Here is a 13,667-nt window from a genome sequence, read left to right on the forward strand (position 1 = left end):
AGAATATGTAGTGTAGCATTTCGGACATCCCCAGTGTCTGCACTACAGGTGGAGATGGGGGATATGCCATTGCAGATTAGGAGACAGCAGCTGGCAATTAATTATTGGGTCAACCTACAGGGACATGAGGTGTCTCATCCTGCGAAAGGGATTTTACAGGCATGCTGAGAACATGAGCGAATACGTAACACAAGCTTTGGGTAGGTGGGTAATACCCAGACGAAGGAGATGGGACTGTATGGAATGGAGTTTACTCCAATGGTAGTTATTCCTGTATATGCACCATGGCTACTCCTGCCTCCAGTAGTTGATCTAGAAGTGTTGAAGAGACTATAGAAAGATAGGGAGGGTGTTGATCTATCTCATTTGTTTAAGAGACATCTGAATACTGTCTATCAGGATTTTGTGGCCATTTTCACAGATGGTTCAAAAGATCCAAGGACAGGACATACTGGGTCAGCATTTATAGTGCAGGAATGTGGGATGGCAGTCCGGAAACGTTACAGATCATCTGGCTGTATATATACAAAGGAGCTGATGGCCATACTGTTGGCCTTGCAGTGGATGGAGGAAGTCAAGCCAGACAGAGTAGTTATTTGCTCTGATTCATGTGCAGTGTTGATGAGTCTCCAGTCCTTTATATCACGTAGCAGACAAGATCTGCTATATGAGGTGGTACAAACCCATGGCAGGATTAGACAGATGGGTATACAGATAAGATTTACTTGAATCCCAGCCCATGTGGGGGTGGAGGGGAACGAGGCAGTTGATGTACTGGCTAAACAAGCACTTAGTAGTGGGGATGTTGTAGTTTCAATGAGCAAGGCAGAGGCAAAAAGCCTGATATGGACAGTGATGGTGCGGAGATGGCGGGAGCAGTGGAATAGAGATACTAAGGGAAGGCATTTATTTCAAGTACAGAGTTAAGTCGGGGAGGGGAAGATGGCAGGAAGGGACAGAAGAGAGTAGGCTATTTTTACCAAATTAAAGGTTGGACACAGCCGGTTGAATAACTCTTAAATGTGATAGGAAAGCATCCAACAGGAAAGTGTGATTATTTGCCAGAGACTGTGGGAAACAGAGACTGTGGAGCATRTATTGCTACAGTGTGGGCAGTATCAGAGAGAAAGAGAGAGGCTGAGATATGGTATGAGGGAGAAGGGGATACTGGAAATTAAAGTATATTGAGAAGTATGGCATTAGATATAGTCTCAAATATTTTGTTATCTTTTTTCAAGAGCAACAGGACTGGCAGGTAGGATTTAGTTTCTCCCTGTCTCTGGCCCACACTCCAGTACAGTACAGTAGGTGGCAGTAATTCACCATAATGTTGGATGCCAACCACCGATAATCCCCACAGAAGAAGATGCACAACGTTTGGTAGGGAAAGAAAGTCCAGTTGTGGGAAGTAGGAGAGGTTGAAACTAGGCCGATATAATTTTCTCATCGCAATAAATATTTCTGTTCCCAAAACTAGAATCTGTTACGAACACAGTGCACTAAGTTTTATACACTTAGTGCTTTGCCGAAGACCAAAACGTCATAAAATGTCGTCATAATATATGCACTAGCTGTTTCGAATGGGAAGCATGCGGACGTCTTACCCCATCCTCCACTCCTCCTTTTCACTGTCAATGTTTTGGTCCTGAATTCTCTTTGCTTGTGTGTGTGATAGGCCTACTACCCGCAGCAGTGAACGCAGTAGCCTAGATATTTTTCTACCACAAAATCTACTCATATCTATCCTTTGATTTCAAGGCAGTTGGCAAAGAGCTGGATACTCTCTTTCGTAATTAGGGATTCAAATGATTGCCGCAATCAGACTAGTTCCGACTGCTGCCCTGATTCTCAGGCAATCCCCGTCTTGGTCTAGCCCGCCCCTCCGGTTGAATGGGATCCCTCCGCATCATTTCGACCATCGATTCTCTGCTGTGAACGTCGTCTGAAATCGGTTATAATTTTTGGGTTTACTTCGATGACGGAGTCTGTGACATTTTGTCGTTACATTCGATGAACTATTGTCCATCTGGTAAATAAACAAACAACGGCAATACACTGGTACTCGTCAGGGTAAGTGACTTGTTATTTTTGTATATGATGAAACCAATGATTGAACATAAACAATGTATCCTGGCCGTCAAGTTGCATTGAAATCAAATATCTTCTGAACTCAACATTGCCGCAATGCTTCTAATAAAGCTGATGTGAAATAGCTCGCTGGATCAGGGTGTTCGGGAGGGTCTTTCTAATCCAATAATTAATGTCTTAATGAAAGTAGGCTAATTGTTGCCTAACATTTTACATAGTTATTAAGTACCTAGTTTTATGATTGGGACAAAGCTATGGAACTCCATTGACCATCACATTATTGGCTCTTCAAGTAACTATATTCATGCCAAGATATGTCAATCAGCAATACACTAGTCTGTGTGTGTGTGTGTGTGTGTGAGAGAGAGAGAGAGAGAAAGAGAGAGATATGTAATAAAGTGTAGCTATATAGGCCATAGAGCTCTCACCAGCTCTCTGCCGGTGGCTATAGCCTACTTCTAAACTATGGGCTGTGTCATATGCTCAGGATTAGTGTTCTCCTACTCAAGATGAGTCAACAAGCCAAATATTGACTCTTGATGAAGCGTAACATGTCTCATTTCAGTTTTTGAACATATACGTTTTTTCCTTATTGAGAATGGCTATGACTAAGGACATCAAACAACTGGTTTCAGTGTTGACTATTGGGAGTGGTATACACTTGATGAAGTAATAGGATTGCCTTGCCCCATGGCAATTGTATTTATTCAACACAGAGTTGCCATAATTCTAAAACATACACATTACACAGTATACATTCACTTTGTTTCCACCCCCACTGAGTGTTGTCTTGTACCTTTTTGATCTATCTGAAGTCTAGATAATGTATGAACAAACAAAGGCAAAATCTCCACTGGAATTGTCTCTCCGGGAATTCACTCAGTTAATTTTAGAATCACAAAGAATTTAATATTTCCCAAGGAATTATATTTTTGTTTAGAATGTGCCATTAAATTGGCCAGTACATTGTAAACTGTGGATGATTAGATGAATTGAAGGACACATCCTTAAATGAATATGAACTATGTATCTGTTTCTGTAATGATGAGAATATGTCTCTGTTTCTGTAATGATGAGAATATGTCTCTGTTTCTGCATTATTGAGGAATTCTGTTGTTCGGCAAGAGCATTCTGAAGCTATTAGTCTCTGTATAGGCTAGCCAATATCCCTTCCCAAAATCTGCTCCTCTGTCTCCAAAAAACTGACACGCAAACCAAACGTATGCTCCAAGGAGATTTAGTTCTAATGCCCAAAATCATACATGATAACAAGAAAAGCACTGCAGTGTTTTAGTCACACAATTTCATTAAATGTGGTTATTTTGTACTAAAACAATGGGAGAATTCCATATGATTTTGCTGCTTTCTTGGCAGCCATGCTCTCTCTCTATGCAGGTCTTTTCAGATTGCCTGTCAGTCATAAGTGTTTCATCAACATGCCTAACTGAATCTTCCCTGGTTGATGTAGGCGCCATTGATAAAGGAAATGCCCCTTGGAATCCTTCGAAAGAATGTCCCTCAGTGAAACCTCTGGAACTTTGTTGGCTCCAATAAGATCACTGCAAAGTGGCAGAATGTCCTGTTAGTTGGTGGATTGACCCCTTTGTTCCCCCTATATACTGAAGCATTCTTTTTGACAGAGTAGTACACTACACTGGGCCTGGCGGGAGTCAATGACTAGCTTGTTTCCAAAGCCAGGCGTCCAAGCCTTGAGAATGATCTGCCTATGCAACAATTGTGACTGGCTCTGTTAAAATGTCCTCGTGCACTTAATGGAAAGGGMATTTCGAGGGGCCTTGTAGAGCCACTTGAGGAGTGACTATTACTATGAATAAAGTTTTGACCCTATATTGTTACCTTTATTTGAGAGTGAACCTTATTTAGCTGTAGGAGGCAAACAAGGCAAATAAAATGAAAACAGAACAGGCTAGTTTGCCTGCAAACGTCATTTCAACCTAGTTGTCCCGGTTTCCTTCAGGTCAGACGAGGATTAATTAGCGTAAAGTTCTAACAACTTAATTGGCTATAATATTATGAGTAGAGGGGCTGGTTCTTGGGCCTGAGGAATAGGATTGTAGTGATGCACAAATGGCGGGATGGTGAAAAGAAAAACCCAGACACAAGCGTAGACATGTGCTGTGTTGGTCCAAGTAGAACAGCACAACGTTCCCTGATGGCTTATTGAGGAGTTCTTAACAAACAAAACACTTATCTGATGCCAACAATGCCTAGAACATTCTCACTTCAATTTGGCCTTTGGATTTATAATTCAGTTACAGCACTCACTGCAGTTGTATTGGTACTATGGGCGGCTGGCGCGAGGACTGCGACAGCCTCCCACTGAACTCATTGAATTTTTCATGTGACAGACGTACACACCAAACTTATGTTGCTCTGTCTGGCCCAGTTTTAGTACTAATTAGTGCCCAGTGATTTTCAAGGGCAGCCATTTTAATGGTGGGGGGGAGGGGGAAATGCCACCTGTTCTCTTTCTCTGTTGAAATGGGCTTTGTTTGGGGTAGTTAATCATAAATGGTGGGGACAACTTATTTTTCAAGAGAGCCCTGGCCACGTGAGTCCTAATCCATCTTCAGGGCGTGGACGTGTGCATGTAAAAGGGAACCAGACTTATGACCTGAAGTGTACAGTATTACCAAGTTTCACTTCCAGGTCACAGTCAGCTGAGCAGTGAACAGCCTGCAGGATGTCACATGAGTTACGTCAGAAGATTTACTTAAGGGTAACTCCATATGTAAAAGTCAAACCAATGTTAAATCGATATTGTTTAAGTGTTCAGCTTAGAAACCACTGTATATGATAATAAGCAGTCACTCACCCAGCCCTCTCTGCATGCAGCTATCTGATAGCAGTCACTCACCCAGCACTCTTTGCAAGATACAGTTGAAGTCGGAAGTTTACATACACTTATGTTGGAGTCATTAAAACTCGTTTTTCAACCACTCCACAAATAGATTTTTTGGCAAGTCGGTTAGGACATCTACTTTGTGCATGACACAAGTCATTTTTCCAACAATTGTTTACAGACAGATTGTTTSACTTATAATTCACTGTATCACAATTCCAACAATGTATCACAATTTCCAACAATTGTTTACAGACAGATTGTTTCACTTATAATTCACTGTATCACAATTCCAGTGGGTCAGAAGTTTACATACACTAAGTTGACTGTGCCTTTAAACAGCTTGGAAAATTCCAGAAAATTATGTCATGGCTTGAGGAGCTTTTGATAGGCTAATTGACATAATTTGAGTCAATTGGAGGTGTACCTGTGGATGTATTTCAAGACCTACCTTCAAACTCAGTGCCTCTTTGCTTGACATCATGGGAAAATCAAAAGAAATCAGCCAAGACCTGAGAAAACAATTGTAGGCCTCCACAAGTCTGGTTCATCCTTCGGAGGAATTGCCAAACGCCTGAAGGTACCACGTTCATCTGTACAAACAATAGTACGCAAGCATAAACACCATGGGACCACGCAGCTGTCATATCGCTCAGGAAGGAGACGCGTTCTGTCTCCTAGAGATGAACGTACTTTGGTGCGAAAAGTGCAAATCAATCCCAGAACACCAGCAAAGGACCTTGTGAAGATGCTGGAGGAAACGGGTACAAAAGTATCTATATCCATAGTAAAACGAGTCCTATATCGACATAATCTGAAAGGCCGCTCATCAAGGAAGAAGCCACTGCTCCAAAAAAGCCATAAAAAAGCCAGACTGCGGGTTGCAACTGCACGTGGGGACAACGATTGTACTTTTTGGAGAAATGTCCTCTGGTCTGATGAAACAAAAATAGAACTGTTTTGCCATAATGACCATTGTTATGTTTGGGAGAAAAAGCGGGATGCTTGCAAGCCGAAGAACACCCTCCCAACCGTGAAGCATGGGGGTAGAACTGAAAAAGCTTGTGTGAGCAAGGAGGCCTACAAACCTGACTCAGTTACACCAGCTCTGTCAGGAGGAATGGGCCAAAATTCACCCAACTTATTTTGGGAAGCTTGTGGAAGGCTACACAAAACGTTTGACCCAAGTTAAACAATTTAAAGGCAATGCTACCAAATACTAATAGAGTGTATGTAAGCTTCTGACCCACTTGGAATGTGATGAAATAAATAAATGCTGAAATAAATAATTATCTCTACTATTATTCTGACATTTCACATTCTTAAAATAAAGTAGTGATCCTAACTGACCTAAAACAGGGAATGTTTACTAGGATTAATTGTCAGGAATTGTGAAAAACTGAGTTTAAATGTATTTGGCTAAGGTGTATGTAAACTTCTGACTTCAACTCTATCTGACGCCCTGTGGCTGGAGACATTTGAATGGAGTATCTGATTGTGGTTCATTGAGTGGAACAGAACAGAGGAGGGACTGTCCTCTCATTCCTCCCAGGGTTCCAGGCTACTGAAGCTAGTCACTTCCTGTTCTGGCCTAGCGTGCTCTGTGAACAGTGTGACCGGGCCCATACATCTAATCTCAATCCCTCCACTGTTGCTTGGGAGTAGAGACGGGAGGGTTATCAGTCGAAAGGTCTTGTTTGGATTTTCTTCTCACTCCCACTAGTTCTCTTCACAAGAAAAGGCTCCTTTTCATTCAGAGAGATGTCTCTCTGTGTCTATGCAGTCACAGCTGGGCCACTAAGTCAAGTTATATGACTGCATGACTGCTTGCTGATTGCTTCCTCGGGGCCTAGGCTGACTTGAAAAAGAGACTCCTATCTCAATGGGACTCGCCTGGTTAAATAAAGGATTCATGAACATTGATATTCATACTCAATCCTCTTTGAGATGCTGGACCAGCCTTGATCTTTGTTCCTCTCAGGGTCCCCTGCCTGAAAATCACTATATTGAAATGGGTTTTATGTAAATGTTGTATTGACAAAATGACCCCCTCAAGTTGGACTTGCTGTCCTTTTCCCTGCAGATGTAATCTAATTGAAGGCACAACACTTTGTGTTTACTGATCTGAAGTACCATGTCATTATGAGTACAAGAGGATGTAGGTAGATGACACCATCTCATATCCTCTCATTTTCAAGGGAATGGAAACACACAATTCTCCTTTCTGGATTGAGAGTGTGGCTTTAGTGTCTCTTGGAACAAAAGACAGACGAGGACTGCATGAATGTGATTCCCGTGAGGACTATGAGTTGAGAACAACCACTACAAGGCAGGTCAGGGAGAAAAAGGTCAATGGGAATYTTGTGTGTAGGAGGTCTAGGAATTTAATCACTAATGCTTGAAGAGTAGCCTCTATTTTTTATTTTACTTTTATTTAACTAGGCAAGTCAGTTAAGAACAAATTCTTATTTACAATAACGGCCTAGGAACAGTGGGTTAACTGCCCACTGTTCATGGGCAGAACAACAGATTTTTACCTTGTCAGCTCGAGGATTCGATCTAGCAACCTTTCGGTTACTGGCCCAACGCTCTAACCATTAGGCTACCTGCCGCCCCTATCCATCTTAAACTAAAAACCTTTTCCATTCCTCATAGTCCTCACATGGCTGTCAGGCAGGAGCAGTTTTCCTGAGCGGTGGCCGTAGTCCTCCCTAATGCTTATCTGTGTGAGTGTGAGAGCCGCTCCCTGGGTTCCTCTTCTTCCTCATCAGTCTTATCGAGGGTGCAACTTAAGGTGGCTGAAGACATTCTGCATGCCGTCCTGGGTCCTCTCCAAATACTACCGCTACACCATCGAGAACGTCACGGCCTAGTACGGGAATTGCTCCATCCACAACCGCAAGGCCCTCCACCCGCCAGCGGGTGGTGAAGACGGCCCAGTTCATCACTGGGACCATGCTCCCACCCATCCAGGACATCTACTTGAAATGGTGCCTGAGGAAGGTATGCAGCATCATCAAGGACCCCCACACACCCCAGCCACGAGCTCTTCTCTCCCTTACCGTCGGTCAGACCACGCTCAAAAGTYGCTTAGGTCACTCGTTTTGCCCATTCTAACATTCAAGCGAACAGTAACTGGATGCCTGTCTGCCTGCTTTATATAGCAAGCCACAGCCACGTGACTCACTGTGTGTAGGAGCAAACCATTTTTGTGTTGGTGTACCTAATAAACTGGCTACTGGATGTACATTCATGCAGCTGCTACCAGACTCTTATTATACTGCTCAATATATACACTTGCCCCCCCTCCCCAATACATGTGTAAATATTGGACTATTAATTGTCTTCTCTTGTATTATACTTAGGCTAAAATGTATTATTATATTTTACTGCCATTTATACTGAACAAAATTCTAAATGCAATATATACAAAAGCTGTCCATAACTTGCAAACTGCTTTTTATACTGTTCAACATACCTTGTGTCAATTGAAGCTTATCCTCAATACTGACAAAACTAAACTAATGGTGTTTTCTAAAGCAAGAAATAGACCTGAACTTTTCACCTATTATTACCTGTCAGGGCAATGAGATTGAGGTTGTAACCTCATATAAATATCTTGGAATTTTAATTGATGACGGCCTCACTTTTAAAATGCATATTCAACAACTTACAAAAAAATTGAAGCTGAAATTGGGATTTTATTTTAGGAATAAAGCCTGTTTTACTTTTGAAGCCAGAAGGAGGCTAGTATCAGCTACATTTATGCCTTTACTAGACTATGGGGATATTTTATATATGAATGCTTCCGCTCAGTGTTTGAGATCAATTGACACYCTTTACCATGGCACTTTGAGATTTATTTTAAACTGCAAAACCCTTACGCACCACTGCACTTTGTATACCAGGGTTGGCTGGCCTTCTCTAGTCACTCGTAGGCTCAGTCACTGGTATACTTTTATTTACAAAGCCATTTTGGGTTTACTACCTTTTTTATTTGGGCATTTTTATTGTTCAGAAATGTGGTGGGTACTCTCTTCGTTCGCTGGACTTTATCCTGCTAACTGTTCCAAATGTCCGAACTGAATTTGGTAAAAGGGCTTTTATGTACTCTGCGCCATCGTCTTGGAACGCCTTACAAAATACTTTTAAACTGGAGGAACTTGTCTCAATTGGTATTTTTAAATCACTGATGAATGATCTTGAGACTGATTCCCTGACCTGTCAATGTTTTTGATTTTGTTATACTCTAGTGAATTCTATGGGTTTTACTAGATTACTTGTAGTTTTTAATGTTTGTCYGTAATTTTTGTAATGACTTGGTGCTGCCTATCTTGGCCAGGACGCTCTTGAAAAAGAGATTTTAAATCTCAATGAGCCCTTCCTGGTTAAATAAAATATGAAACAATTTCAAAGATTTTACTGAGTTACAGTTCATATAAGGAAATAAATAAATTAGGCCCTAATCTATGGATTTCACATGACTGGAGGCCAGCCCAGCAAATCAGAACAAGTTTTCCCCACAAAAGGGCTTTATTACAGACAGAAATACTCCTCAGCACTCCCCCCTCCCCCCCCCCCCCCCAGACGGTCCCGAGGTGAAGAGGCAGTGTGGCTGGGGGGGTTTTTTTGTTCCCCCTTGGACTTACTGTAATATTCTCTAAAATGACGTTGGAGGTGGCGTATGGTAGAGACATTAACAATAAATTATCTAGCAATAGCTCTGGTGGACATTCCTGCAAGTCAGGAAAGGGGGACACCCAATTCAGTTGTACACCTGAATGCATTCAACTGAAATGTGTCTTCTCATTTAACCCAAGTTAGCATGCCAATTGCACGCTCCCTCAACTTGAGACATCTTTGACATTGTGTTCTGTGACAACTGCACATTTTAAAGTGGCCTTATATTGTCCCCAGCACAAGGTGCACCTGTGTAATGATCATGCTGTTTAACCAGATTCTTGATATGCCACACCTGTCAGGTGGATGGATTATATTGCAAAGGAGAAATGCTCACTATCAGGGATGTAAACAAATTTGTGCACAACATTTGAGAGAAATAAGCATTTTTGTGCGTATGAAACATTTCTGGGATCTTTTATTTCAGTTCATGAAACATGAGACCAACTTTACATGTTACGTTTACTTTATCTTCATATTCTTATCTGTTATTTCTTATTGCATTTTCGAGAAGGAACCTGCAGGTAATCATTTTGTTGGATTATGCGTATCCTGTACATTCGACTAATAAAACTTGAAATTTGAATTGTGTGAGCTGAGCAGCAGCAGCCACGCCCTGTGGACTGGAAGCTATACAGCTACAGCTGCATGTTCTGTCCTGTGAGGAGGGACTACATGCCTGGGGTGTATTCATTAGTGCACACTGTAGCAAAATATTTTGCAATGAAAAACAACCAAGCGTTTCTTATTGAGTAAGACCAGGTAGTTCCTCCCTGTTTGTCTGTTTCCTTCCATTTAGTGCCTAATGAACACAATCCTGCTGTCCTCTAAGCAAATTAAGTTTACCCTGGTCTTCACCTATGAATGGAAGAAATCGGTTCATTGATGGGGCCCTCGCCCTAAAATCTGTTATGAAAATGCTAGCCTCTGCCGAGTACCCAACAACCGGATGTTCCGGTTTTCAGGGGAAATGAAAAGAGAGCCTGTGACACGACTTCCGCTTTTGGATGTTAACAAAGCCAACACTCTTAACTCCTCCTCCACATTTACTGGATTGGTGCAGAAGAGAACCTCCCCTGACAGTTTTTTAAATTCTTTTTTATTCTTGTAAAGACCAGTATGTAGGGGATTTAGTTTCAGGCCTTTCTTTTACGCTTGCTATGTTAGGTTATGGAAATAGGCGTGGAGGAGACCTGTTATATTTTAATGATCATGCGTGACGATCACATTTGTTTCATGTAGGGAGGGCCTCAGCTGTTGTTTTATTGTCATCTTGTTTATCTACCACTGACTCTGCTGGAGAAGCATTCCAATCTGTTACAAAGTGCTGAATCTATTGACAAACATTAGAAAAGTGTGGTTCAGCATCTACACCATCAAATGTAGCCATATTGGCTTCCYCCTCCCCCAAATATGTTCATTGTACAGGTCCCATTGGTGCAGTTACTGGCAAGAGAATAGGTCAGGGCTCTCCAACCATGTTCCTGGAGAGACTACCTTACCGTCCTGTAGGTTTTCACTCCAAACCTAATCTAGGTCACCTGATTTTAATAATTAGACATGTATAGCTTTATCTTGGTGCAAATCTATAATGAATGTTTGTACTTTTGTAGAAAGGTAATTTATGTTTTTCTGACCTCTTCTATTCTGCTTAAGGATAGTTCTTGTCTCACTGAGGAAGTGCTCTTGGCAGCCTCAAAAAGGGAAAATATTAAGGAAATGTTTAATATTTCCAGACAAGTGACGAACCAAACACTGTGTCACCTGATTCAGTCGATTCCAAATCCAAACATCCACTAGTCTGAGGAAGTCTGTTGACGAGAACAACAATCAATCTTCTTTTGGTTTAGTACTGCTTATTGGTTTCAGGAATGGAAACACTAACGTCTTTCCTACTCTAGGTTGTTGTGAAACGTCCCTGGCTGACGGTGCGGGATGTTAGGATGTTCTGTGATTGAATCTGTGGCCTGTGGCATCATGAACGTCTATCCACGTCCTGGGTGTAGGGTGCCTCTACCTGCTCTCAGAACATTCCTCGTATGGTGTGTGAGATGGAGTGGTGTCAGGACTTGTCTCATTCTTCACTCTGCATTCCACAGACATGACTGGGGCTCACACTGAAATCACAAACCTGAGTGTACAGACACCTGAGAGTACACATACAGACATGCACATACAGTGTTCCCCTAGGAGTTTTTCCAAAAGCAGTAGCAAAGTTAGTGTGTGTGTGTGGGGCGTGGACAATGGGGCCATCTTCTTGGCCACAGAGACAAAATGGTGCGGTTTTAATGCACATGTTCTGCAATTCTACACATTTTGCCATGGGGCTTAGAGAAGAAAAAAAAAGTGCAGATCATTTCCTGCATATCTACACATCAGTGACTCAAACATTATAACAAAATCAATGTGGGACCCATGCCATTCCATTTTTTTGATTTTTGATTATCCGTGACTGCCTAGTTTTTATGTTGGTGATTGTTAGTTCTCAAAGATGGTCTTATTTAAAAATATATGCTCCATTACTTTTCTATATACTGTATATGATTTTAGACGTTTAAGCTTGCACTGAAAACGTTATTTATTTGTTTATCTTATGGAGTGGTGGCAACGATTTAGCAGGGCGGCCCGCTACTGCTAAAGGAATATAGGGGAAACACTGACACCAAACCTCTTCAATACACACACACCTGCTTGTCTCATTCCTCATACCTGTAATGGAGACTAATATTTGGACTTGTGTTTACACACACATGATTATGTTTAGAGTTGCTGTGAACTGCCATTTTACATCTATATGGTTTCCTGCTGGGGCCTTAGATTTCAGAGGTACATGGAGTTTTCTTAAATGGTAACAGTACTAGGCACTTCTGCCTAAATCAGAAGTTAAACAGTCAAAGCCCTGAGTTGGTGAAGCATGCAGCCCTCCAGTCTTGGTGGATGCTAGCTGCTTAGAAGTTCCCTCTTTTTAAAATAAGATTAAGAAGAAGGGTCATTGAAGGGCTAGGTTATACTTCAAAGCATCTCGGTGCTTTGTGTAGGTTTTTACACAGAGATTTTGACTGGTTCTCTTCTTTATTATCCTAGTTTCTGCCTCTGACATTTGTTGCATAGTGATATCATTTTAATCTGATCTGACAGTGTTCAGAATGTGAACAAACAAAACTATAGTGATAAACATGTTTTACTTTCAATACAATTTTAACCCAGTGAGTTCCACTGGTGTGATTTAGGACTTCTAACACCTTTTTAAACATGGTTTGTTTCAGCTCCAGACTTCTGGGTTGTACCATTTGGATTAGACTATTTCTTCTGCATCTGTTGGTACCATTGGTCTGTGTGATTAATGGGGGCTGCCCTAGAGCAGTGTTTTTGAGACAAGGGCAAGATCCCGACGGGGCCGAGTCTTTTTTTTACAGAAACGTATGTAGAGTCAGAAAGTGTTTTGGTTTGAGCTACAAACTATTACTCTATGAAAAGTTGAGACTCTCACAAACACGCACATGTAACATGTTTTGCTCTATGACGCTCACAAGCTACATGAGTCATTTGAAGGGAAGGGGATGCTCTACATACGTGTAGATGATAGGAAATCCCAGGACATAGTGTCTATAATACTGTAATAAGCTCACATAATTGCTGTCACAAACTCCAAACTCCACACAGTTGGATAATTGGATATTCATTTCCCACTGAGAAAACAATTTATGTTTCTTACAGCATTCATATGAATTCACTTTTATCAGATTTTTGCTCTGGCTGACCTAATTGTTTTAATTGACATTTGCCAATAAAACTCAAATTGTTTTGTGTTCTATTTGTAGCCCTGGTTGTMCTGAAAAGAAAACGGTAAAACACTTCATTGTGAGGCTGGATCAATAAAAGTCAGACAAATGAAAATATTTTTTGGGGTGGGGATTTCAGGGACTGATTTAAGAGGATCTGTGTGTTTTCCCAATACTTAGGATTGACTAGTTCAATAACATTTTGGAAGCCGGGAAAGAGAGGATTTTTGTTTTGTCATGTGCCATCATAGGTT

General features: G+C 41.4%; 1 protein-coding gene across 3 annotated transcripts in view; it reads left to right on the top strand.

Moving 5' to 3' along the window:
* Positions 1-1,563: 1,563 nt before the first annotated feature.
* The window catches only part of LOC111966755 (proto-oncogene tyrosine-protein kinase Src), a 41,631-nt gene continuing 29,527 nt past the window's right edge, over positions 1,564-13,667 (top strand). Inside the window, exon 1 of one of the 3 annotated variants that reach the window (XM_023991662.3) lies at positions 1,564-2,070. The gene's annotated coding sequence lies outside the window, so the exon portion shown is untranslated. The remainder of the gene's footprint in view (positions 2,071-13,667) is intronic. The other 2 variants (XM_023991664.3, XM_023991665.3) reach the window with 2 other exon arrangements.

Source organism: Salvelinus sp. IW2-2015, linkage group LG7, assembly GCF_002910315.2.
Source record: "Salvelinus sp. IW2-2015 linkage group LG7, ASM291031v2, whole genome shotgun sequence".
Taxonomy (NCBI): Eukaryota; Metazoa; Chordata; class Actinopteri; order Salmoniformes; family Salmonidae; genus Salvelinus; species Salvelinus sp. IW2-2015.